This window comes from Amia ocellicauda, chromosome 7, assembly GCF_036373705.1.
Source record: "Amia ocellicauda isolate fAmiCal2 chromosome 7, fAmiCal2.hap1, whole genome shotgun sequence".
Classification (NCBI taxonomy): domain Eukaryota; kingdom Metazoa; phylum Chordata; class Actinopteri; order Amiiformes; family Amiidae; genus Amia; species Amia ocellicauda.
The window spans coordinates 220,259-244,058 of NC_089856.1; the positions used below are offsets into that span (position 1 = coordinate 220,259).

Consider the following 23,800-nt stretch of genomic DNA (forward strand, 5'->3'; position numbering starts at 1 on the left):
CCTGAGAGAGAGAGTAGTTTTGTTTTTGATTTTCAGACTACATTTTTTAATTGTATTTTCAGTTTTTTAATTTAAGTGCGTCGTGTCGCCGGCGTTCAGTCGGAACATTCCCAGAGAAGGGGGTTAGGGTTTTCCTCAGAATTTATTTTTCCCTGGATTTATTTTTTCATTCGTCAATTTTGAGTCTCTGGATCGAATTTAATCTCATTTGATTTGGTTTAATCTATGTGTGCGGCTGGCGGAGGGGGGTGCTGTGGGGGTGCATCAGTGAGTGCAGGTTGTGGGTTTGTTACTTAGCGTCTGTGTGTTACTGTGTACGTGTATGTCTGTTACTGTCAGCGTGGGTGGTTGTGTGTCAGTATGTGTGTGTGTCAGTATGCCCCTGACTGTAGCCCCTCTCTGACAGCTGGGGGGGCGGGGGTCCTTCCTGGCGCTGGGGGGGGGGGGAGTGTGCTGAACGCCTGCTTTATATTTCTACTGCTCGTTTTTAAATAACTTCACAATAAAACATGATATCAGACTCCTGCTCTCCTCTCTCTGCTGTCCTTCTTTTCCTCCTACTTTCCTTCACAGAGACTGGAGAGCTGATCGCTGTCTTAGGATCGAACCCCTGCAGCAGCCAGGCTCGTTCGTTATGGGATTAGTTCAGTCCTTCAGAGTTGGGGGAGGGGGGGTGGCACCCCCAGGGTGTTAAGTCCCGCTCCACTCCGCTGTCCCAGGATGTGGTGGCCCTGGGCTTGAGGGGCTAAGGGCCCGGGCTCCGCCTGTAGCTGCAATGAAATCCCCATGCTTCATTACACACTGCATTCATCAGTGCAGAACATGCACAGTCTTCGACTCACTGAGGGTATCAGGCAGCGTGTCAGTCACAAGTACCCCTCTCACTGCCTCCCCCTGGTCGCTCCTCGGATCTGTATGGTCCAGTGGGTCGGGCAGCTGGTGCTGACTGGGCTCTAATGGACGCGCATTGAGGGCAGCACTGTGTGTGTTGTGTTGCTTTATTAACAGATGCTCTTTACAGCACAGAAGCGTCATCTAACCATAATATACTGCAGTACAGTCCACAGCAGCTGTCCTACCGCAAGTGAACTCCGACCAGCACAGTGTGCGAGTCCTGGCAGGCTGTCTCACGCTGCTCTGCCCGTAGACACGCGTCGGGTCTTGGTATTCCGCCTGTGTGTTCAGTGTCTGTCTGTCTGCAAACTTCAGAGCTGCAGCCCCAGTGCCAGCCCCGTCCCCCGCTCCGTGCAGCAGCAGCCTGTAGACGGGTCCGGCGTCAGCTCATCCTCCTCTCTCTCTCGGTCTCTGTGGAAATCAGGCGCACATACAAATCTGTTCATTGACTCAGCTGTACGGCGCGCTTTCCTCTCCCTGTCCCTCCCTCTCTCTCTCTCCCTGTCTCTCCCTCCCTCTCTCTCTCTCTCTCTCTCTGTTCCTCGCATTCGACACTCGACGCGCACTGGAGAGTCACAACACCAGAGACGCACAGAGAGAGAAGGATTACAATTAAAGACAGAAGACAAAAACAGAACAGACAGCGTTGAGACACAAGCCCGTGTCCAATAAGCGGCTCTGTCTGTGTGATACAGATTATTCATATTATTCTTGAAATCGTGCCGGCTGGCGGAGGACGTGTGAGCGATGCGCCGTCATTAGACAGCGATGGACCTCACTCCGGCTCAGTCCACAACCACAGGGAGGACGAGACTGCAGCCCCCCCCGGCCGGCCGGCCGCTCACCCGGACGCCCCCTGAGCCGGGCCGGAGCCCCCCCACCCCCGCGCTACCCCGTGGGAGCCCGCAGCTCTGACCCCGACAGCCAGGTACGTTTCCTCGGGTTGCTTTGCTTGTGCTGCTGTCCTATATGTGTGTGTTTCTGTGTCGGTGTGTGTAGTTTTACAGTACAGTCAGCATAACACGGTATAACAGCATAGTACAGCACACTATGACAATCTTATTAATCACTCTGGGCCCTATACTACACTATGCTATAGTCTACTATACTATACTGTAGTCTGCACAGCGCCAGCTCCAGTTTGGGCCCTATACTATACTGTACTATACTAGACTATACTATACTTTACTATACCGGTGGCTCCCAGCCCTGGCCCTGGAGGAGCCCCTACTCTGCTGGTTTGTGTTCCAACCCAGCTCTCCATTACTTAATTGAACCTTAATTGAAGTAACAATCTGCTTAGATTTGACTTTTTTATTGTCTAATAAAATAGTTGGTTCTTGAATAAGTTATTTATACAATTCTATATTTAACTTACAACCCCCTACTGTTAAAAAGAATTAAATGGCTCTGATTTAGGAAAGTATTATTTCAATTAAGGGTTCAACTAAGTCACTGACAGCTCAGAGGTCCCCCAAGACTCTACTACACTGTAGTCCACACAGTGCTGGCTTCAGTGTGGGCCCTATATTATACTATACTATAGTCCACAGAGTCCCTCTTTCTCTCTCCTTCTGCCTCTTCCCCTGTATCCCTCTCTTCATCCCCCTCTCCCTTTCTCTCCCCTAGTCTCTCTTTCTCCCTGTCCATCCCTTTCACTCTGTCTTGGGCTGTGCAGTGTGGCCGTGGGCACCCAGATGGGAGACTCTTCTGTTGTGCCTGGAAGACAGAGAGAGAGATAGAGATGGAGCGAGAGAGTGAGGAGATGACAGAGTGGGAGAGGGTGTCTGTTGGGCTTGTGTTCAGGAGAGCTGTAATCCAGCCGGGGGGATTCTTGACTTTGAACTTTTCTGTTGTTGTTTAAATTAATTGACAAAGGTGGGGAATGTTGAAATTGTGAACGGAGAGAGGAGTTCATGTTCTACTGCTGAATGCAACGTTTCTGTTGTTTTACATGCCGATGTATTTATTATGATTGTTATTTGTATAGTATCAGAGCACTGCGCTCTGCCAGTGAAGCTCATCTGAATTTGAATCTGAATTTGAGAGGGAAGAGAGCCGTGGCAGAGGGCAGACTCTCTCTCTCTCTGACTGAGAGGACCTGACAGAGCCTGCAGTCTGAGAGAGAATGGGGGGAAGGATGAGAGAATGAGTGAGTGAGTGAGTAAGAGTATATGAGGGTGTGTCTCTCCATGTTGATTAAGTTACATTTTAACATTCAATCCCTGCCCCTCTCCCTCTCCTCCCTCACTCTCCCTCTCTCCCTCAGCTATATGCTGTCTCCCCTGTGTGCGGATGGCTCTGTGATATTGAGGAGAGCGCCGCCCCTGTGGCCGAGCAGCCGTCCGCCATGCCGTCCTCCCGCCAGCTCGCTGCCCCGCCCCGGCCCCCTGTGCGACCCCGGTGCGGGGTCAGGGGTCGCGGGGGTCATGGGGGGGGCCCTGCAGGGAGACGGCTCTCTGGCAGCCCCCGCGTTCCGGCGGCGGGGGGGGCAGGTGGACCACCGGGACGTGGTGAGAGCCCACCAGTCACACAAGCTGCACAGCACCCCCCGGGCCCAGCGCAAGCAGTGGGAGTAAGTCACCCCCCCGCCCTCTTCATTGTAATGGATGTGTTAATTGACTGGTTCACTAATTAGGACATTAGCAGCTGCTGGTGCTGCTGAAATCAACACAAATGCTCTGATTGTTATAGGAGTGCAGCAGTGCTGGTAAAAGAGCTCAGTAGTCTCGTGTGAGTGTTTGAGTGTGATTGATTGAGTGTGTGTGTGTGTGTGAAAGAGAGAGAGTTTGTCTGTGTGTGTCTGTGTGTCTGTCTGTGTGTGTGTGTGTGTTTGTGTGCATCAGTGTGTGTTCTCTGTTCTTTCCTGTTCAATCTGTGAGTGTCTGTGTGTGTGTCTGTGTTTGTGTGTATCAGTGTGTGTTCTCTGTTCTCTCCTGTTTGCAATTTCAAAAACATTGCCTTAGTACCCGCCCACCTTCCCTTCTCCTTCCCCCTCTCTCTCCCTCTCACACAGACCAGTGTCTCTCACACACACCAACAAAATTATTTGCACTCACAGAATCTCTGTTCATCACTCTCTCTCCCTCTCTTTCTCTCACACTTGCATTCAGTCTCTCCCTCCCTCCCTCCCTCTCTCTCGCTCTCTATCCCTCGCCATCTGTCTCTCTCCCCCAGGCCAGTCTCTCTCCCTCCTTCTCAGGGCCCGGAGTCCGCCAGGAGACCCAGGGCTCAGTGCAGGGGGTTGGGGGGACAGGTGTGACTATCATATACACTGTGAGATACAATATTGCGCCACACGAGTATTATTATAAATGGTGTAGTGCTTATTTTGGTTGTAGGTTTCTAAAAGCTACACATGACCGGAAGTGACACGGGGACTTGTTTTGGCGCAACACAGGGCGTCAGGGTTCCCCCAGGCTGCGTCCCAGGGCTGTCGCAGTTGCTCAGGGAATGAGAGAGAGGCTGTGCGCCCTCCAACGCCCCCGTTACACAACAGCACAGTTCCGCCAGAGTTCAGTGCTGCTGTCCCAGAATCCCTTGTGTTGAAGGCGGAGAGAACTGGCATCTATAGCAGGTTATTCAACAGTCAGATCATTTGTGAAATGTGTGTTGTATAGAGATGCATATCTAATAGAAATAATTAATGAATTCAATATATTATTAGGAAACGTCACCAAAAAAGCGTTCCAGTACAGATCGGTCAGGGATTATAATAATTGTTATGAATATTATTATGATTATGGTGATTATTTATTGATTTCACGCTGTGCCACTTGGTTTTCACAAGAAACATTTCCCAAAGAACCACAGAAAACAGGTAATACAATCAGTGCAAAATACACTCACACACACAGACACACATTCACAGACACTCACACACACACAGACACACATTCACACACACAGACACACTCTCGCTTACACACACACACACTCTCTTTCACACACACACACACACACACACACACACACACACACAGACACATTCACACACACAGACAGACAGACAGACAGACAGACAGACAGACACACACACACACACAGAGACAGACAGACAGACAGACAGACAGACACAGACACACATTCAGACAGACAGACACACATTCACACACACAGACACAAACACACAGACACACTCTCGCTTTCACACACACACACACACACACTCACTCTCTTTCACACACACACACACAGACACACACACATTCACACACACATACACACACACAGACACTCGCTTTCACACACACACACACACACACACACACACACTCTTTCACACACACACACACACACTCTTTCACACACACACACACGCACTCTTTCACACACACACTCTCTTTCACATACACACACACACATTCACACACACAGACACACTCTCGCTTTCACACACACACACACACACACACACACACACTCTCTTTCACACACACACACAGACACACACACACACATTCACACACACAGACACTCACACAGACACACACACAGACACACTCGCTTTCACACACACACACACACACACACACACACACACACACAGACACACACACACACATTCACACACACAGACACTCACACGGACACACACACAGATACACTCTCGCTTTAACACACACACACACACACACACACACATACACACACACACACACAATCTGGGCACTTCTCTGTGGGGCTCTGGCTCCCCCGTGTGGACAACTTTTGGAATTACAGGACGAACAGAATGGCTCTATAAATAGGTGTCCGGGTGAGCGATGAAGTAAATAAATGAAATCCAGTAATGAATTAGAGTCCCGGGGCAGAGCAGGGGGGTCAGTGTAATGAATTAGAGTCCAGGGACAGAGCGGGGGGGGTGCAGGCCATGCTGCTCCAGGCTGACTCACACTGACGCACAGCGGATTCACCGGCGCCTCGGGACGAGGGGGGGAGCGAGAATGGAATTGAATTTGAATTGAGTGATGCCGGGGGGAGAGAAAGGCGGGTGTGGGGGCGGGTTGACCACCGTGAGTAACTGGGGAATCACAGACTGATCTTTCATTCCTGGACCCTTCAGCCCCTCAAACACGAGCAGCGGACAGGAGCGCAGGCTCTCATTAAGGTGGGGGGGGGCAGATTCGGGCAGATTGTGGGGGCCGTGGGGGTTCAGGTAATGCTGGGGTGTTCAGTGAAGAGACTGCTGATGGGAAACAATAAGCCTCGCCTCCGTTCCTGTTATTTCTTCCAGGAATTTGTTTATCCTAAATGAATGAGATTTAATGATTTAATCAATCAGTCAATCAATCACAGGAGTGACTTTTTACAGATTTCCATGGCGCAGTGGTTCATGCCCAATGTATGGTGCCCTGGGTGGGACACACTGCGCTGAGGCACCCAGTGAGACCTCAGGACTCCCCAGTGTCTCAGCAGCGACTGGGAAACGGACTGGACTGAGAACAAGAGAGAGGACGAGAAAGAGCGAGAAGGGATGGACGGAGGGGGAGAGGGTTAGCGAATAGAGAGAAGGAGGGAGAGAGAGAAAGGGGCAGAAGGCAGGGACTGAAACAATGAGCAGAGAGAGCGAGAGGAGGAGAGGGATGTGTGCAGTGTGGTGCAGAGTGAGCGGATGTGCCAGGGTGTGTGTGGGGGGTAATGGGGACAAGGGGCTATTCTTAGTGCTGCCCTGGATAGGGGGCTGCAGCTCGACTCGTTAGTGGCTTGTTACTGGGAGCCGTGTGACAGATCTGGGCAAGAGGGGCCCCCCTGGGAGGGAGTGAGAGAGAGAGAGAGAGAGAGAGAGAGAGAGAGAGAGAGAGAGAGAGAGAGAGAGAGAGTCCCTGCAGTACCACTCATCACCACATGAGGGGGCTGCAGGGCAACATTACAGAATGTGGTTAGGCAAGGTTTTCTGCCTCTCTCTCCCTGACTCTCTGGCTCTCACTCTCTCACTCCTCCTCTCTCCCTCTCTCTGTCTCACTCTTACTGTGCTATTTTCTTCCCTTTTCATGTCTTCTCACTCTCCCTCCCCCCCTCCCAGGGTGTCAGTGTGTGCGGCTGTGCGTTAGGGCTGCAGGCGAGGCAGGGCGCGTCGCTGAGATCTCCTCTAGTGATTCACTCTAGTAACCCCAGTCACAGGGGCCGCAGGGGCCAGATGGAGGGGCCGCTGGTGAATGGTGAATTCAACACCAGCACTGCGCACCCAGCGGCAGCCAGACAAATACCATCATCTCCACCCCCCTGCACTGCCACACGGCCTGGGCCCTCCTGGGGTGTTTAGCACAGCATAACAGTACAGTGGAGTATTACAGTACAATACTGCAGTCTGGGCACTACACTACACTACACTACACTATACTACACTGAGGAGAGAAACAAAAACTCCTAAGGATGGAAGATTGTTATAGGAGAAAATAAATCTCTAAACTATACTATATTATACTATAATATACTATACACTCACCTAAAGGATTATTAGGAACACCATACTAATACTGTGTTTGACCCCCTTTCACCTTAATTCTACGTGGCATTGATTCAACAAGGTGCTGAAAGCATTCTTTACAAATGTTGGCCCATATTGATAGGATAGCATCTTGCAGTTGATGGAGATTTGTGGGATGCACATCCAGGGCACGAAGCTCCCGTTCCACCACATCCCAAAGATGCTCTATTGGGTTGAGATCTGGTGACTGTGGGGGCCAGTTTAGTACAGTGAACTCATTGTCATGTTCAAGAAACCAATTTGAAATGATTCGACCTTTGTGACATGGTGCATTATCCTGCTGGAAGTAGCCATCAGAGGATGGGTACATGGTGGTCATAAAGGGATGGACATGGTCAGAAACAATGCTCAGGTAGGCCGTGGCATTTAAACGATGCCCAATTGGCACTAAGGGGCCTAAAGTGTGCCAAGAAAACATCCCCCACACCATTACACCACCACCACCAGCCTGCACAGTGGTAACAAGGCATGATGGATCCATGTTCTCATTCTGTTTACGCCAAATTCTGACTCTACCATCTGAATGTCTCAACAGAAATCGAGACTCATCAGACCAGGCAACATTTTTCCAGTCTTCAACTGTCCAATTTTGGTGAGCTTGTGCAAATTGTAGCCTCTTTTTCCTATTTGTAGTGGAGAGGAGTGGTACCCGGTGGGGTCTTCTGCTGTTGTAGCCCATCCGCCTCAAGGTTGTACGTGTTGTGGCTTCACAAAAGCTTTGCTGCATACCTCGGTTGTAACGAGTGGTTATTTCAGTCAAAGGTGCTCTTCTATCAGCTTGAATCAGTCGGCCCATTCTCCTCTGACCTCTAGCATCAACAAGGCATTTTCGCCCACAGGACTGCCGCATACTGGATGTTTTTCCCTTTTCACACCATTCTTTGTAAACCCTAGAAATGGTTGTGCGTGAAAATCCCAGTAACTGAGCAGATTGTGAAATACCTGTCTGGCACCAACAACCATGCCACGCTCAAAATTGCTTAAATCACCTTTCTTTCCCATTCAGACATTCAGTTTGGAGTTCAGGAGATTGTCTTGACCAGGACCACACCCCTAAATGCATTGAAGCAACTGCCATGTGATTGGTTGGTTAGATAATTGCATTAATGAGAAATTGAACAGGTGTTCCTAATAATCCTTTAGGTGAGTGTACTATACTGGCTCCAGTCAGGGTCCTGTACTACACTATACTATACTACACTATAGTACACACAGCATTGGCTCCAATGTGGGCCTTATACTGCACTGTACTATACTGTACTGTACTATACTACACTGTACTGTATACTACACTGTACTATACTGTACTGTACTATACTACAATTTACTGTACTGTACTGTATACTACAGTTGCACAGCAGTGTGGCCCTACTCAATGTGGCCCCTATAGTTACTCGCTCACTATTATCCTCTTCCCCCCAGACAGAAAGCCAGGCCTGCTGCCTCTAACCGAGTGCCGCTCAGTCCGCAGTGGGGGGTGGATGAGATGCGCTGTTTGCCATTAGTGTAAAACCCCGCGCTCAGCAGAACCCGGGGGGGCGAGCTGGCAGACGGGGAGGGGGGGCGTCTGACTCTCAGATCCTCATTCATTTAATTATTTCTGTACTTTATTCCTCCTCCTTTCTCTGGATCACAGACTTGCAATCCAGTGCTTTGAGTGCCTGAGTGAGTCACTAACTGGACTGGACTGGACTGGACTGTAGAGTCACTTACTGGACTGGACTAGATTTGACTGGACTGGACTGTAGAGTCACTGACTGGACTGAACTGGACTGGTGCAGAGTCACCGACTGGACTGGACTGCTGTGCTGGTCAGTGCTGCTGTGTAATGCTGTGCTGGTTAGCGCTGAGAGCGGCAGAGTGACAGGGCGGTGTGAGTGAGCAGAGCTGACCGTGTGATTGATTAGGCTAATGGCCGCTGGGCTGGGGTCAGCACTCAGGCGCTCCGATCCGTCCGTCAGCACTTCTCCACCCCACCCCCCCGGCCCATGCCGGCACTAAAAACGCTGGATTAACGAGTTCATGATGCAATTAATTTACAACCTGCCCCCCCACCACCACCCTCCCTCCCTCGCTCCCTCCCTTCTCCGCTCTCATCTCATCCCACAGCAAATGCAGAGCAGCACAGCGAGCCCTGCTGCCTCGCAGGGCGGGGGCTCAGTTCAGAACTGGGGGGACGCACTGCCGGTCCAAATCAGATCGGGGGGAGGGGAGTTTGTGAAGTTCTGGAGAGGGGAGGAGCCGAGTTGACACGTCAATATTGTTGTCGATCTGGGGGACGCTGTCATTATTGGGGGGATGCATCCCCTACACCTATGGAGCCAGTCATTCATTATTGGGGGGACAATTTCATGTTCTCTCAACCTAAGCCTGCAAGATCACAGAGGGAAGGAGAGTGAGAAAGAGGGATAGAGAGAAAGTGAGAGACAGAGAGAGAGGGAGAGGGACAGGGAGACAGAGGGACAGAGAGAGAGACAGATAAGGAGAGATGGGGACAGAAGGACAGAGTTCAGGATCACAAGAGTAGGCTGTATTGTGCAGAGGGGCTGTGTAATGGACTGGACTGGGCTGGATTGGACTTGGCTGGACTGGGCTGGAATGGACCGGACTTTATTAGTCTGCAGGTCTTTGTTTTTAAAACAATGGTGGATCTTTCAGAAACCCCCTCCTTGCAGAGGGAATTGTCTCAGGGTCAATAGCCAATCAGCATTGAGGATCTGTTCGGACGCCTGTATTTTTAAATATAATCACATAACAGTCACCCTGTGCAGCTTCTCTGTGCGTCCTGTCAGAAACGCGTCTCCTCTCGTTTCCTGTGCAGCAGTGCTTTCACATTGCGATGCTAAGCCACGTGCACGCATATGTGGAATATAACACGTACATATACATATCATAATCATATTAATAATAATAATAATAATATAATCACTATCTCCTCACACAGTTTGTCCCCTATATCACGCCCCTATCCCATATGTCACGCCTATATCCCATATGTCACGCCCCATACCCCCATATGTCACGCCCATGTCCCATATATCACGCCAATGCACCGTATGTCCCTTATCGCCTATACCACACCCCTGCCTCCCATGTCACGCCCCTGTCCCTTATGTCACACCCCATACTACACTGCACTGTCCTGTCTCACTCACTCTCTCACACACACACTCTCTATCACACACACTGACACACACACACACACTCTCTCTCACACACACTGACACACACACACTCTCTCACACACACTGACACACACTCACTCTCTCACACACACACACTGACACACACACTCACTCTCTCTCTCACACACTGACACACACTCACTCTCTCACACACTGACACACACACACTCACTCTCTCTCACACACACTGACACACTCACTCTCTCTCACAAACACTGACACACACTCACTCTCTCTCACACACACACACACTCACTCTCTCTCACACTGACACACACACACTCTCTCTCACAAACACTGACACACACTCACTCTCTCTCACACACACACACACTCACTCTCTCTCACACTGACACACACACACTCACGATCACACACACACTCACTCTCTCTCACACACACTGACACACACCGACACACACACACTCACTCTCTCACACACACACTGACACACACACACACTCACTATCACACACACACTCACTCTCTATCACACACACACACACACACACACACACACACACTCACTCTCTCACACACACACACACACACACACACTCACTCTCTCACACACACACACTGACACACACTCACTCTCTCTCACACACACACTGACACACACACACTCACTCTCTCACACACACTGACACACACACACTCACTCTCACACACTGACACACACCGACACACACACACTCACTCACTCTCTCTCACACACACACTGACACACACACACTCACTCTCTCACACACACTGACACACACACACTCACTCTCTCACACACACTGACACACACACACTCTCTCACACAAACACTGACACACACACACACTCACTCTCTTTCACACACACACTGACACACTGAGACACACACAGATCACTCACACACACACTCACACAGTTCACTGTATTTATAACCGAATAGCATATTTTGCGTAATTCCACAAAAAAAAACAAGTTACGCTATGACATTGAGCTAAAAGTATTCAATCCTAACCCCCCACCTTCTCCTTCTTCCTCCTCCTGTTTCCACATTCTCCTCTCCCTCTCCTCCTCCTCCTCCTGCTTCTCCCTCCTCTCTGCAGATCAGAAGTGATGTTGGGGCTTACCCCTGCTGATTCACTGGATTGCCTCTGATTAATCTCTCGCTCTCCCTCCCTCCCTCTCGCTGTCTTTCTCTCCTTGCATCTCCCTCCCTCTTCCTCTCTTTCTTCATCTATCCCTTCTTTGTATCTCGCTCTTTCCTCCCCTATCTGCTCTCCTTTCCCCTCCCCCGTCTCCTTCTCCCTCTCCCTCTCCCTCTCTCTATCCCTCCCCTCCTCACTCTGTCTCTATACCTCCGCTCCCCCCTCCCTCCTTCCTCTCTCTCTCTCTGTAGTCTCTCAGTGGCTGGCAGTGTCTCGCTCAGTGTGATTGTGGTGAGATGTTGTAACGAGAGAGGCAGGGAAGCGGGGGGGGGCTGTATTTCAAAAGGAAAGTGGCTCCATTGATCCAATGGGGGGGTGGAGTGGTCCTATCACATCCAGGTCACGAGGTCAAAGGTTATTGTGCTGTATAGAGACACAGTCCAGTCCAGCAGGGTCTCAGCCCTGGTCCTGAGAGACACAGTCCAGTACATTTTATAGGTCACTGTGTGTGCACTGTTGTCAGTGTGTATGTGTAGTGTGGTCAGTGTGTTTGAGCCATGGGAGCAGGGAGCCAGGGAGTTCCAGCACCCTGGACAGCTCCCAGAGAGAGAGAGAGAGAGAGAGAGAGAGAGAGAGAGAGAGACTCCCACACAGACACAAAAAATACAGTATCTGTGTGTGTGTTGTGTGTGTCAGTCTGATTTTTTTCTTTTTAATTTAATTAGCTCCTTTCCAATTAGTTTATTTCCCTTCTTAGTGGTATAATTACAGCGAGGCCTATATGTAGGAATATGCAGCATTAATTATTGTAGTGTTTTTAAAGGGAAGCATTGCAAGATCTCCAGCCCTGCCCACACGCCCAGCAGCACAGCCTCTGCAGGTGTGTGCGTGTCTGTGTGTGAGAGAGAGTGAGTGTGTCTGAGTGTCAGTAACGAATGGCCAGGTGGATAAACTCCGGTGAGCGCAGAGAGCCTTCATCACCATCATCATCATAAGGGACGTGAACATTGTTAATATTCGAAAACAAACACGCAAACAGCCCCCCCCAAATCACACAAAATGCAGGTGTAAGCACAAGAACTCTCGTGGGATCGAGTCAATCGAGGTGAGAGCCGCGGTGACTCAGTCACACGTTCACACGGCCCGTAGAGCCCGCCTCACACGGACTCGGTACTGCCGCTGTGGCCCAGTAGTGCATTCACGGGTTATTCTCTATTGTCAACACACACACACAATTAAACCAGTTCGAACACATACTAGGTAGATAGATGCTTCGATGGATAGATATACAGATAGATATTCGAATTAACGCTGGCTTGGATCCGGTTCGTCGGGGTCGTGTTTTTTGCAGATTGGGCAAAGGATCCGTGTAGAGAGAGAGAGAGGGCGGGAGGCAGCTGGGAAGAGAGAGAGAGAGAGGGAGAGAGAGAGGGGGGGGTGAGCGAATCAGGGGGTGTAGCGCTTGTCATGTGCCGAGCTGCCGGGACGGGGAGGCGAGGACGGAGATCCGGCGGCGCTGCGCTCCTCAGATACGCGCTGTAGCTCGACGGGGACACAGCAGCAGCAGCGAGGAGCCGCAGGAGCGCCGGGTCTGTCCGTCTGTGCGTCTCTCTCTCAGCGACCTCCCACCGCGCCCCCCAGCCCCTCAGGGTCGCACACCGCGCTTTAGCTGGACCGCCTGCCGCACACAGCAGGGGCGGGGAGCGCAGGGACGATGCGAGTCGAGGACCTTGGGGTCCCATCTCCGGCTCTTCTGCGCCCGGATCGGCACCCAGCGAGCGGCATGGCCGCCCGTGATCAGTCCCGGTGAAGAGCCGCCCGGCGGACGGCGCTAAGGATGCTCCACTGCGCCGGCGTGTCCCTGATTGGAGTTTGTCGCCGCTGGATATTTTTACTCTCTTTGGGGGGCAGATGATATTAATGACAACAGGGATGTTGCCTTATTTTTTAAAATAACAATACTAGTAGTAGTAATAATATAAATAAATAACAAAAGGAAAATTAAAATTATATATATATATATATATGTATACACACATGCGGTTGTGTTCTGTGCATGTATGTATATGTATGTATTTGCAGGCAGACAGGTGCTGTGTTGGGGGTGTTAATAAATGCCGTGACCCCCCCGGGCTCGGCTCGCACGCGGCGGAGCTGCTCCTGTATTAAAACATTGCGGATATTGCGAGAAATAAATAATAAAACAGCAGGAAATTTCTTTATTTCTTTCTTTTCAAATACACCGGATAACTCTCAGATCCTTCGAAGATGGCCAGCTGAAGGCAGGACGGGTAGCGTGGCCACTCGTGGCGTGTTTTTCGGTCTTTTTGTGGTCCTTTCCCGGCTGCTCCGGTGCTGCTCGCCCGAACCGCAGGGGCCCCGGGGATGAGCGCGGCTGCCGGCGCTGCTCCCAGAGCCCGAGTCGCGTCGTGTGTGGAGGAGCACCGCCGTGTGGCACAGCAGGCAGGCACAGGGGGAGGATGGAGCCATCGAGGGAGATACAGTAAAATCAAAAATACACACTCAGATATATAGAAATACAGAAAGGAGATTGTTTTGGAGATTTTCCTTTTTGCCTGGGAGGACGAATCGTTTCTGTTCGTAGCCAAAGCCCGCAGACGGAGCGAGCGCACGGCTCCTGTAGCGCTGCCCGACCAGCTCGACACCCCAGCGAAATTCACTGCTAATCCGTGAAATATCCCCCGTCAATGCCTTGCTGCCAGCCGCCCCTTCACAATGACTGACTGAAACAGACAGAAACAAACACACGGCAGGAAGACATACAAGATTTATTAGTATTTATTTTTGAATAATCGAGGGAAAGAACATTTTGTGTGTGTTTAGCGCAGCCCATGGGTTGTAATGTGGACCTGCTCCTTGTCGTATATTGTGCTTCGTAACGACTGGCGTTTGGTGTCTACAGAATGGCTCGGTTCGGAGACGAGGTGCCGTCCCGCTACGGCGGCGGACCCGGCCAGGGGGGCCCCGGGCGCGGGGGCAGCAGGCAGGGCGGCCCGCCCGGGGCGCAGCGGATGTACAAGCAGTCTATGGCCCAGCGAGCGCGGACGATGGCCCTGTACAACCCCATCCCGGTGCGCCAGAACTGCCTCACCGTCAACCGCTCTCTCTTCATCTTCAGCGAGGACAACATCGTGAGGAAATACGCCAAAAAGATCACAGAGTGGCCATATCCTTTCTCAAACCTGCACCCCTCCCTGTCCACCACCCCCCGACTGCAGGTATTTACAACTGCATGAACTTCTACTGTAATTCCCTACATGTTGGACGTGTGCTTGTGGTCTGGGTTAATGCAGCTGTGTGTGTGTGTGTGTGATTGTGGGCTATTAATGCTATTATTAGTCTGTTATTAATGAATTCACTGGCGCTGAGTGTGGCTACCCAGCGCCTCGCAGCTGCAGCAGGACAATATAGCGCCCTGCTGTGTGGACAGCCCGGGGTTATTATCATTAATAACATTATTAATCCTGTTAAAGCTGCTGCTGTTATTGTTGGTAAGGCTGCTGCTGCTGGTGTGCGAATGCGGTGGGAGACGAGCTGGCCGGGCTCCGTCTCTCCGGTGGGCGGGTGGAGGGGGTGATGTCGGGGAGGTGTATGAGAAATCTGTGGGAATGTCAATGTGTTATTTAACTTAATTTTAATATCGTGTTCTGCAGGGATATCAGCAACCATAACCTGAAGAAATGCATTATTATTATTATTGATCTGTTTGTATATGTAATTGCATTGTGTGTGTGTGTATAATTTTTAAAACCTATTGTATCGGGGTGTTTCTCCACGCCTGTGAAACGAAAGGGGTCAGCATGAAGAACGCCAGAAAACACATTTGCGCATGTATCATACATGTTTGTCAGGGTGGTCCTGTAATACCTGGGAGGGTGGGAGCAGGTTGGACGTTCAGGGGGGAAGGGGGCGTGCTCTGTGGCACAACCGTTATACAGTGTAGTGTGCACGTCTGACAGACCACCACTGTAATGTGCAGTGCTGAACTGTGCTGAACTGTGTCGTCTGGTGCCGACCGGTGCTGTCCGGTGCTGTAGTTCTGTAGAGTTGTGATATGCTGAGCTGTAGTGCTCTGCTGTTGTGCTGTGCTGTCTTGTAGTGAGCCAATAGTGAGGCAGAGGAAGCAGTGTGTCAACTCCACTGTCTGCTGATGTCAGCATGTAGAAAGAGCTTCAGATCCTGAGTGAGACAGAGCGAGAGAGGGAGGGGGGGGAAAGGAAAGAAAAGCATCATCTATTTTCGTGAGCTCTGAGCGTCACAGCGTCTGCACAGGAGAGAGAGAGCCTGCACTACACCAGGACTGAGTGTGTGGGGGGAGGGAGAGTGAGTGTGTGTGTGTGTAGTGAGATGTGCATGTCAGTATAGGTGTTCATTCCAGTCCAGCAGGGTCTCAGCCCTGGTCTTGAGAGACACAGTCCAGTCCTGAGAGACACAGTCCAGTCCAGCAGGGTCTCAGCCCTGGTCCCGAGAGACACAGTCCAGTTCAGTACAGTTCAATACACTACAATGTGCATCACAGTTCAGTACAGTACAGTGTAGTACAGTGTGTGTGTGTACCATACCATGCATTTTCTATAGTTCAGTGCACTATAGTGCAGAATAGTGCAGTGTGTAGTGTAGTTGTTAATAATAATAATATGTACACTAATAAAAATAACAAACTGTACACTAATGCTGCCTGGAGGTGTGGACAGTATCTGAAGCAGTGCTCAAATGATGGGAGCAGGTCTGCCCAGTTGTTGCCCAGTAGTGTAATCTTAGGGGGTGTTGTACCCTTGTTTTGTCAGCTTGTATTTTTTAGATGTTGTATAGTTGTATACTCTCAGGGTGAGCTGTACAGGTATCTTGTACAGGTGTGTATCCTTAGGGTGTTTGTACAGTTGCATGATTTCAGGGTGTGCGGTCCAGGTGTGAATCATCAGGGTGTGCTGCTCAGTCTCCCCTGCTGCTGAGAAACGCAGTCAGAGTCCCGGCTAATCCAGGCACACGATCTCAGCAGGGTAATAAAGTGAAGGCAGAGCAGGCCTGTTGCCTGGAGGGGAAGCTGTCAGAGCGCGGCACAATGATGATACACAAGCACATTCATGGACACAAACGCACACTGCATTCCAGAGAAACAACAGTCACAACCGAAATACAGAGAAAGGAAAGTTTATTTTAAATTAAAGTAAACTAAATAGATATATTACAATCAAAACACACTGAGTACATCTACTGTCCCTCTCTACTCACCATCTCAGTACTTTCACTCTCTGATCACTGCTTACTATTGTCAGACTAAACATGATGTAAATAAAACACAGTAATACTGTAATAAAATATTTATGTCCATTCTGCCCATCACAAAAATGAAAACAAAGTGAATCCCTCACTCCAGGGGCCTGTTGCATAATATTATTATAAACTAGTCTAAACCATTAGACTTAGACTAGTCTTATTTTGAAAGTTAGATTAGTCTAAAGCAAGTTAGTCAGTTGTATAAAAATTAAGGCTGACTAAGACTTAGCTGAAAGGTTAGTCTCCTCACCCTCAGGCTAACTTTGAATTGAAGTCTATGATGCCTCCTATTGGCTCACTCACACCCCGTTGTCCCTCCCACCGGCAATTCCCAAAACATCAAAACCCCTCCCCAAAGATTTCAATAACCAACTGTATATTTTACCTGCAATTTCTGCTAAGAAATACATAATAATGAATGTGTGACACACAATGTCATTTTACACTGTATTTAGCACTTTTGTCATCTGCCAAGAAAAAAAACTTTCAGGAAATGTTGCGCATTATATTTCTGCATTATATTTCAATCACTAGCACAGATTTTCAGTTAACTGGGATCGTTGCTGTTTTAGAGAAGTGTCTGCCATGTTTAGTTTTTTCTTCAAGGGTCTTAAAATTCCCAGAATGCATTGCATGATTAACTGTAAGACCAGTCTCAGGAAAGACTGTTTTATGCAACTGTTTTAACTGAGTGTTTATTGTTGGTATGGCTTATATCATACAAGGATGTAGTCTCTGTTTATGCATCCGGCCCAAGTCGCGTTTTCAGTCCCTATAGAATCCGTGCACCATTTGGTTTAGTCAGATTGGTGCTGGTGAGCCAGCCGGCCCTGCTGCCACAGTGAGTCACTGTGAGACACACAGATGCTCTGAGTGCGTGTTCACTCATGGTGTTGTGTACTGGACAGCTCTGTGCTCAAGCCAGCCCACAGCCCCACGAGCTCTCACTACACACTGACACACTCACACAATCACACTGACACAGTTACACTGACACACTCACAATGACATACTGACACTGACACACTCACACTGACACAGTTACAAGGGCACACACACCCATGCTCGAGTGGGTGGGGGTGGGGGTAGGAGAGGGGGCGTTACTTGCTGTCTTGGGTTTTATGAGGCATCATTCCCGTGTGCAACACAAGACCTGTTTCTTTAGCAGGTCAGATAGAAAGATCCGTCTGTATTGGCTATAAAGAGGGGAGTGTTGAGGCTGTGTCTCAGTGTGGGGGGGAAGCTGGGAGGAGGCGGGGGGGATTAAACTCAGACTTCAGGATTCTTCCAAAGAGGAGATAAGGCGGGGCTTGACAGGTGTGCAGTGGCAGCGTTCGGCCTGCGTGGCTGCTGCGTCTGTGTGGCAGGGGGGTGGGGGGCAGTGCTATTTTTGGACTGAGTGGAGGCAGCTGCGATGGATTGATTTTCAGGCTGCTGTTATGGAGTCATGTGAATCTGACACACTGACTGACTGACTGACACACTGACTGACTGACACACAGACTGACTGACTGTCACACTGATACACAGAGCTGCACACACACAGACACACACACTTATACACACAGAGATACACAGTCACTGATATACACACAATGATACAGATCGATACACACACACTGATACACAGAGCTGCACAATCACAGATGCACAGATGTGTGTATCACTTTAAAGTTGTTTTGGATGGTACTGCTTATTTTTCTGCCGGTGATCTGGGCAGGCAGTCAGAAGCGCAGTGTTACACAGGTGTGTTCAGGCGTGCTCAGGTGTCTTCAGGGATATTCAGGTGTGTTAAGGTGTCTTCATGTGTCTTCAGGTGTGCTCAGGTATATTCAGGTGTTTCCAGGTGTATTCAGGTGTTTCCAGGGGTATTCAGGTGTATTCAGGTGTTATCAGGTGTATTCAGGTGTATTCAGGTATGCTCAGCTGTGTACACGTGTGCTCAGGTGTGCTCAGGTGTATTCAGGTGTATTCAGGTGTTATCAGGTGTATTCAGGTGTATTCAGGTATGCTCAGCTGTGTACACGTGTGCTCAGGTCTGTTCAGCGGTATTCAGGTGTATTCAGGTGTTATCAGGTGTATTCAGGTGTATTCAGGTATGCTCAGCTGTGTACACGTGTGCTCAGGTCTGTTCAGCGGTATTGAGATGTGTTCAGGTATTCTAAGGTCTGTTCAGCGGTATTCAGGTGTGTTTTGGGATATTCATGTGTGTTCAGGGGCATTCAGATGTGCTTGGGTGTGTTCAGATGTTTTTAGGTGTGTTCAGATGTCCAGGAGGACTCTGCAGTCTCAGGGGAGGAGAAGGCTGCATCACTGACAATGTGTGTAGAAATAAGTGTGTAGTTTCAACACACGTGTTCGCTACCACTGTAATAATACAGCTAGTCGGTATCTCAGTATCTACAAAAATACATAGAATGTAAGTATATGAGTAAAAGTGTGCATATGAGCGTGAACGTATTGGTGTATCAGTCAGTTTATCAGTTTGTCAGTTAATGTGTCAGTCAGTCAGTCAGTGTGTCAATCAGTCAGTGTGTCAGTCAGTCAGTGTGTCAGTCTCAGTCAGTCTCATGGCATCTTATGGCATCAGTGATGTCATCTCTCTGCACAGAGAGAGCAACTTCTTCACAGCTCAGGGGAGAGTCTGAAAGAGAACAGCCGTTCATTGAGAACAAGGCGCGCCTGGGGGAGAGACGGAGAGACAGAGTGCACTGGCCAGCCAGCAAGACAGTGTGCTTAGCAGAGAGAGAGGGAGAGGGAGAGAGAGCTTTTTAAAGCATCTCTGTCTCCTCCCTCTTTCCCAACCTGCAGGTCCCACCCCACAACCCAGCCAGTTGAATTCTGGGTCCCATGCACACAGTGTCTTCACGCCAAGCGTCCGTGTGCTGGCATGTTGCGCTGTGTCTTGGCCTGTTGGTGCGTGATTTGGTGTGTTGGTGTGTGCTGTGTAGTATTCTATACAATACAGTACATTCCACTAAAGGAGTACAGTACAGTATACTGCAGTAGAGTGCAGTACAGTATGCTGCAGTATAGTGTGTATCTGAGTCTCAGGATCGTAACCTACTTTTCCTGAGTAGAGTCACAGTGAAATATACAGAGGACTCTTCTCCCTCTCTCTCCCTTCCTCACTCACCTTTCTCCTCCTCATCTCTCTCTCCCTCTCTCTCTCTCTCTCTCTGCACGCTTCTCCCGGCTACACTGGGAATGTACCATCCGGAAATGAATGACTGATGAACAGAGAGAGAGAGAATGAGAAAGGTTGAAGGAAAGGGATGGGGAGAAATAAAGAGGACTAAAGTACAGGGTCCTTAAACAGTTCACACAGGCCTGGCTCAAGTCTGGGCCCTATACTATACTACGGTCCACACAGGGAGAGGGAGAGATAGAGAGAGAGAGAGAGGGAGAGAGGGAGAGAGTGTCCTAGTTGCTGGCTGGTTGCTATTTATAGAGCCATAGAGCTGAGGAGCGAAGGAGAAATTCATAAGTGAAGGTTTTAGCGGCACAGATCTGACACAGAGCTGTACCACACAACACACAACACACACACAATACACTGTCACGCCACAGCCACACTACACAACACACTGACACAGCGCGCACAAGCAACATGCACACACGACACACACAGCTCACATACAAGAATGAAACACACAGCACAACACACACAAGATGCACACAAGTGTCTACTGTACAGAACAGATACAGTGCAGTGTAATAGAGTGTTTGAGTGAGTGTGTGTGTGAGTGTGTGCGAGTGAGTGTCTGTGTGTGTGTGTGTGTGTGTGTTGTCTGTGTGAGTGTTTGTGTGTGTATGAGTGTGTGTGTATGTGAGTGAGTGTGTGTGTGTGAGTGTGTGTGAGTGTGTGTGTGTGTGTGTGAGGGAGTGTGTGTGTATGGGTGTGTGTATGTGTGTGTGTGTGTGTGTGTATGAGTGTGTGTGTGTATGTGAGTGAGTGTCTGTGTGTGTGTGTGTGTGTGTGTGTGAGTGAGTGTGTGTGTATGTGAGTGTGTGTGTGTGTCACAGTGCTGGTCTGGTGAATTCATGCTATAGTGTTGACTGGTCTGTCAGGGCCGTGTCTTCCTCATGCACAGTTAATAATCACATAATTTCCACTCAGCAACTGCCTCCTCCCCTCCCCCTTCCCTCCATCCCTCTGCTCTGTGCTCGGGGCAGTGTGAGTGGGGGGGGTGGCTGATATGGAATAATCCGGACTCGAGGCGGGGGGGCGTCTGTTGCGCCTGTTTCCAGGGTGACCTGTGTCAGGACTCCACAGTGCCAGTGTGTGTCTGCTGTGGCCACATGCCTCCCTCTCTCTCTCTCCTACGTACGCCCCCCTCTCCGTCTCTTTTTTTCTCTCCCTCTTTCCCTCTTGCCCTCTCCCTGTCCTCTCAGTCTGGGAGTTGTGCTTAGTCAGCTGAGTGCAGCTCTAAGAACAGACTTCCTCCCCCCGTGGTGACGCTGTGCTGTGTGACGCAGTGACACTGTTCTGTGTGACGTGGTGACGCTGTGCGACGTGGTGACGCTAAGCTGTGTCAGCAGAGTGACGCATCACATGGCAGCCAGAGGAGCACTTTAATTAAGCACAGAGCAGTGGGGGGGATGTAATTATTCATGCTAAGTGTGTTGATAGTAATTTTATTTGTTACTTTACTGTTCTCGCCTCGACTGTACTGTACTCACCTTGACTGTGCTGTACTGTACTCACCTCGACTGTACTGTACTGTAGTCACCTCGACTGTGCTGTACTGTTTTGTACTCACCTCACTGTGCTGTACTATACTCACCTTGACTGTGCTGTACTGTAGTCACCTCGACTGTGCTGTACAGTACTCACCTGACTGTACTGTAGTCACCTCGACTGTGCTGTACTGTACTGTAGTCACCTCACTGTGCTGTACTACTAACCTCGACTACTGTACTGTACTCAACTTGACTGTTCTGTACTGCACTCACCTCCACTGTACTGTACTCACCTTGACTGTGCTGTACTCACCTCACTGTGCTGTGCTGTGCTGTACTCACCTCACTGTGCTGTGCTGTGCTGTACTCACCTCACTGTGCTGTGCTGTACTCACCTCACTGTGCTGTGCTGTACTGTACTCACCTCACTGTGCTGTGCTGTGCTGTACTCACCTCACTGTGCTGTGCTGTACTCACCTCGACTGTACTGTACTGTACTCACCGCACTGTGCTGTACTGTACTCACCGCACTGTACTGTACTGTACTTACCTCTCTGTGCTGTACTGTAATCACCTCACTGTGCTGTCTGTACTGTATTGTACTCACCTCACTGTGCTGTACTGTACTGTACTCACCGCACTGTGCTGTACTGTACTGTACTCACCTCACTGTGCTGTCTGTACTGTATTGTACTCACCTCACTGTGCTGTACTGTATTGTACTCACCGCACTGTACTGTACTGTACTTACCTCTCTGTGCTGTACTGTAATCACCTCACTGTGCTGTCTGTACTGTATTGTACTCACCTCACTGTGCTGTACTGTACTCACCACACTGTGCTGTACTGTACTCACCTCACTGTGCTGTCTGTACTGTATTGTACTCACCTCACTGTGCTGTACTGTAATGTAGTCACCTCACTGTGCTGTACTGTACTGTATTGTACTCACCACACTGTGCTGTACTGTACTTACCTCTCTGTGCTGTACTGTACTCACCTCACTGTGCTGTACTGTACTGTATTGTACTCACCTCACTGTGCTGTACTGTACTGTACTCACCGCACTGTACTGTACTGTACTCACCTCACTGTGCTGTACTGTACTCACCTCACTGTGCTGTCTGTACTGTACTGTACTCACCTCACTGTGCTGTACTGTACTGTACTGACCGCACTGTGCTGTACTGTACTGTATTGTACTCACCTCACTGTGCTGTACTGTACTGTACTCACCGCACTGTACTGTACTGTACTCACCTCACTGTGCTGTACTGTACTGTACTGACCGCACTGTGCTGTACTGTACTGTACTCACCTCACTGTGCTGTACTGTACTCACCACACTGTGCTGTACTGTACTCACCTCACTGTGCTGTCTGTACTGTATTGTACTCACCTCACTGTACTGTACTCACCTCACTGTGCTGTACTGTACTGTACTGACCTCACTGTGCTGTCTGTACTGTATTGTACTCACCACACTGTGCTGTACTGTACTCACCTCACTGTGCTTTACTGTATTGTACTCACCTCACTGTACTGTACTCACCTCACTGTGCTGTACTGTACTGCACTCACCGAACTGTACTGTACTGTACTGTACTCACCGCACTGTGCTGTACTGTACTCACCTCACTGTGCTGTACTGTACTGTACTCACCGCACTGTACTGTACTCACCTCACTGTGCTGTACTGTACTGTACTCACCGCACTGTGCTTTACTGTATTGTACTCACCTCACTGTACTGTACTCACCTCCACTATGCTGTACTGTGCTGTACTCACCTTGACTGTACTGTACTGTACTCACCTCACTGTGCTGTACTGTACTCACCTTGACTGTACTGTAGTCACCTCGACTGTGCTGTACTGTACTCACCTTGACTGTACTGTACTGTACTCACCTCACTGTGCTGTACTGTACTGTAGTCACCTCGCTGTGCTGTACTGTAGTCACCACACTGTGCTGTACTGTACTCACCTCACTGTGCTGTACTGTACTGTAGTCACCTCGCTGTACTGTACTGTAGTCACCTCACTGTGCTGTACTGTACTCACCTCACTGTACTGTACTGTACTCACCTCACTGTGCTGTACTGTATTGTACTCACCACACTGTGCT

General features: G+C 49.7%; 1 pseudogene; it reads left to right on the forward strand.

The window, feature by feature from the left end:
* The first annotated feature begins 13,715 nt into the window (after positions 1-13,715).
* Positions 13,716-15,385, forward strand: LOC136753277 (voltage-dependent P/Q-type calcium channel subunit alpha-1A pseudogene; annotated as a pseudogene).
* The last annotated feature ends 8,415 nt before the right edge of the window (positions 15,386-23,800 follow it).